The 4,440-nt window shown below is 43.5% G+C and overlaps 1 protein-coding gene and 1 non-coding gene across 2 annotated transcripts in view; one reads left to right on the top strand and one right to left on the bottom strand.

Annotated features, from left to right (window-relative positions):
• Positions 1–259: 259 nt before the first annotated feature.
• Positions 260–4,440, top strand: part of Ccdc171 (coiled-coil domain containing 171) — a 349,604-nt gene continuing 345,423 nt past the window's right edge. The window contains exon 1 of the mRNA XM_021161203.2: positions 260–380. The gene's annotated coding sequence lies outside the window, so the exon portion shown is untranslated. The remainder of the gene's footprint in view (positions 381–4,440) is intronic.
• Positions 2,187–2,327, bottom strand: LOC115031061. The gene has a single exon (XR_003836628.1). It is a non-coding gene; the product is annotated as a U4 spliceosomal RNA (small nuclear RNA).

The raw sequence follows: 4,440 nt of genomic DNA on the forward strand, positions 1-4,440 counted from the left end.
CCAGCGCGAGCCCGAGTTCTCTGAGTACGCGCGTATCCTGGAGCTGGGGCTCGGGCGTCGGGCGGGACGCTGGGGACGCGGAGGCGAGGGGCGGGCCTGCCGGGGCGGGGCCAGGGAGGCGGAGAAAGTCGCGGCTGCCCAGAGCCCCGTCGCGTGTTCCCGGCCCCCGGAAGTGGCCGTTGTAAACTTCACCTCGTAGACTTTCTTTTTTTTTTTTTTTTTTTTTTTTTTTTAGGTTTTTCTCCATCCTGGCCTTAGAGTCCATCGGCTTATCCCAGTTGTCACTCTTTCTCCTGAGGGTTGCCTGACCTCCCACCCACCCCGAGACCTGAAGCTGCCTGGGGGTCGTGGGTGTGCAGGGTGGACCACGCGAGTCCGAGGTAACCGCGGGCTGTGGGTGCAATGGTGACTGGCGCCCGGGACCGGGAGGTGCTGAGAGGAGACTGGGCTTGCAGAGAGGACCCGGCTGAGGGCTGCTAGCTGGTGCTGACACGCCTCCAGCTCAGTGGCCGAGGCTCTCCGCCCACCAAGAGGAAGCCGAGCATCTTCGCTGTACTCTGAGGACCGGTGGGGACTAGAGTCCTCGGAGCTCTTTGGGATCAGTACCCAAGGATGATCACTTTTGTGTGTGTGTGTTTTACCTTCCTTTCATTTAAATGCTAACCACACTTTAGGCACCCTACAAACGTTTGATAAGCAAAACAATGAGTTACGCAACTTCTGCCTACCACCTACCTTGGCTTTTAGAAAAGTCAGCTGTGAGTTTTTAAAGTTGAATTTTGTGTACAAGTACACACCCCTTTGACTTTTTAATCATTTACGATATTCATATTAGTCACATACATAACTTAGAGACGATATCAAACAGCTTCTAAGATTTTGCACGTTGATGTTTTATACTCCTCTTGGTATTGGAGAAAAGAAACTACCGTTTTGTTATTTGTATTTAACGGTGCTTAGTAACGACCAAACTGTGATAGAGCCGGAAATGCAATCCTTTCCAGATAAAGGCAGAGGAATGCAGGCAGTGCAGCGAGATTCTAGGGAAAGTGAAGGCGGTTGTCTTAGCTTGGAGCTTGTGTGTAAATCCTGGCTCAGCCATTTATTAGCTGTGACAGGCAAATCACCTGTCACCTGGACCTTAGGTTCTTTATGTCAGATAAGCAGAGTGGGCTTAGTCTTTCAGACTCCGTTTACTTTTTGTTTGTTTGAGTTTCTTTGTCTTAGGCGTGTTTTATGGAGAGAATCACACATCTTCACCTCTCTTTTTTCAGAGATGGGATGAAAGGTGGTTGAGACTGAACAAGAATCACGGGCACAAAAGTGTTCTGCTATTTGAGCTGCACTCAACTCTGAAGTGCCCCCCTTGCCAAGTGAACCGTGTAACTGCTTATAGTCCCACACAGGTGTCACGACTAAAGAATGAAAAACTGAATAAAAAAAAAAAAAAAAAAAAAAAAAAAAAGGTGGATTTCGTGTTAGGGAATCAAGCTCTTTCCTCTCGATGAGTAAAGAAAACAATATCATTTGGTTAGAAACCCAAACTGAGAAGGTAGTGGAAGTGCTGTGACACAGGTTGCATTCCTTTCATCCATCTTTAAACAAGAGCGAAAAGGGTCGAGGGGCTGACTTAAATAGTTGATGAAACCTGGTGCTTGTTGGTGAGTTGGTGTTCATCAGTTTAAAGGGGCGGGGGTGGGAGGTGGGCAGGAGAAGCTAGGCTGTGTGCCCATCCAGATAAGCATGTTTTCTTGGTACAGAATCATTAGAAGTCATCAAGATGTGAGTATGACTTTTAATTCTTGTAGTGAGTATCTTGGTACAAATCATTCAATCTCTGGGAAACCTAGTTTTCTCATCTGTGAAATGGGCAAATAGTCTCTGGGAGGATGGTGGGATCAAGCATGCGTAGTTAGTTAGTTGCGTGTGTGGCACATAGTAAGTGTTCCATACTAGGCCCTGACTCTTCACCCAGCCCCTTTCTCTCTGAGCTGTGTGACCGAGAGGTGAGCATGCAGCGAAGGGACAAGAGGAGGGCTTGAAGGGTAGGAAAACTTGTACTAAGATGGCCAATGAGTCGGAAAAGGCTGGGGTGATGCACCCACTTTGCTTTTGCAAAATGTGGGGTAAAATTTTTTCTTTAAGGTAAGTTTTTCTTTTTCCTTTTTTTTTTTCTTTTTATTCAGTCTCAGTAGAGACTGTCAAAAATTGCCAATGCCGACTTTATTTCAAGTCGTCATGGCGGGGTATTGGGAAAAGTTTTCAATTAGCAATAATTGCGCCTCAGATAAACCTCATGGACTACAATACTGCCACTTCGTAAAGCTAAGGAAAGTTTTCTTCAAGTGTGGTTTAATTAATTAATTAGTTAATTATTATTATTTTTTTACCTTGCTTGAGTTGTCTTTTTTATGGTTCTGGGAAAAGAACTTGGATATTTCCCTATTCAGGAACTTGTATTATCCCTAACAGCTTTTTCTTTTCTTTTCTTTTCTTTTCTTCTCTCTTCTTTCCTTTTCTTCCTCTTTTTTCTTTCACTTTATTTCTAAATGATTATTCTTTCTTTCTTTCCTATTCATTTTTATTCTGTGTACATGAGTGTTTTGCCTAGTACGTATGTCTGTACACTATGTGTATGCAGTGCAGTACCCTCATAGGCCAGAAGAGGGCTTTTGATCTCCGGAACTGGATTTACAGCTAGATGGTTGTAAGCTGCCATGTGGGTGCTGGGAATTGAACAGGTTTCTCTGGAAGCAGCCAGTACCCCTTAATGGCTGAACCATCTCTCCAGCCTCCTCTTTTTTAAAAAATATAATTTTACTTATTATGTGTGAGTGTATGTACATATATGGTGGGGAGCAAGCCTCTGCTACTGAGTGCATATGTAGATCAGTTGTCAGCTTTGTGGAGTTGGGTTTCTCTTACTTTATGTGGGTTCTAGGGCTAGAACACACATCAGTAGGCTTGCATAGCAATCACCTTTATCTGATGAGCTGTCCTGTAAGCCCTCTACTTGGTTATTCTTAAAAAGAAAACTCATTTTATCATTATTATTAATTATTTGTTATTATTAAAATTATGGGTATGTTTGTGTTATTGTGTATATATTTGTGCATGAGTGGACTCAGAAGAGAGTGTAAGGTCCTCTAGAGCTGAAGTTAGAGGCAGTTGTGAACTGCCATGGGTGCTGAAAGTCAAACTTACATCTGAGAATGAAAACTTCATGTTCTTCCTTTCTTTCTTTCTTTTTTTAATTTATTCATTTATTATATGTAACTACACTGTAGCTGTCTTCAGACACTCCAGAAGAGGGAGTCAGATCTCATTACTGGTGGTTGTGAGCCACCATGTGGTTGCTGGGATTTGAACTCAGGACCTTTGAAAGAGCAGTCAGTGCTCTTATCCGCTGAGCCATCTCGCCAGCCCCGAACTTCATGCTCTTAACTGAGATGTCTCTCTGGCCCTTGGCTATTCTTCACCCATCTTCCATAATTTGTTACATCCTTTTGACGCCTTTTGCTTCCTTCCTTCACCTTGAAGTTTAATACTTTGTCACAAGATGTATTTTTTCTTTTTTAACTGTGTTTGCATGTACATTTGTGTGGAGTATGTGTGTGGAGTATGTGTGTGGAGTATGTGCATGTTCCCTGGGGGCCAGCCCAGAGGCTGGAGTGTCAGGTGGTTGTGCGCTGTGCTGTGCTTGCTAGAACCTGACCTGGAGTCCTTTGTAAGAACAGCCTGTGCTCTTAACCATTGAGCTATCCTTCCAGAACCCATTTTCCCTGTTCTTTATTTCTCCTTTGGGGCATTTTGTCCCATTAGCTTTTATGCTCCCCTCAATTTAATTTTCATGACTCAAATGAAGTTTTCTTTTATTTCTAGTTCTTTCTAATTCTTGTCACTGTCCCATTTAAATTTTTATTTATTTATTTATTTATTTATTTATTTTTTGTCTTTGGAGACAGTGTCTCACTATGTAGCTCTGGGTGGCCTGGAACGAACTATGTAGACTAGGTTGACCTAAAATCCACGGAGATCCATTCATCTCTGCCTTTCAGGTGCTGGGATTAAAGACTGAGCCAGCTTTATCTTTTTTGTCTTTATCTTATCTTTTCTTCTTCCCTTCCCTCCCTCTCTCCCTCTCTCCCTCTCTCCCTCTCTCTCTCTCTCCCTCTCTCTCCCTTTCTTTCTTTCTTCCTCTCTCCCTTTCTTTCTCTTTTCTTTCCTTCCTTCCTTGACAGATTCTCCCTGTGTATTTCTGGCCAGGGTAGAGCAGGATGGTCTAGAGCTCACAGAGATCCCCAGAAATCCGCCTGTCTCTGCATCCAAATTCTGGAGCTAAAGGTATATGCACCATATCTGGAGCTAAAGGTATATGCACCATATCTGGAGCTAAAGGTATATGCACCATATGTGGAACTAAAGGTATATGCACCATAT

This window comes from Mus caroli, chromosome 4 (assembly GCF_900094665.2).
Source record: "Mus caroli chromosome 4, CAROLI_EIJ_v1.1, whole genome shotgun sequence".
Classification (NCBI taxonomy): domain Eukaryota; kingdom Metazoa; phylum Chordata; class Mammalia; order Rodentia; family Muridae; genus Mus; species Mus caroli.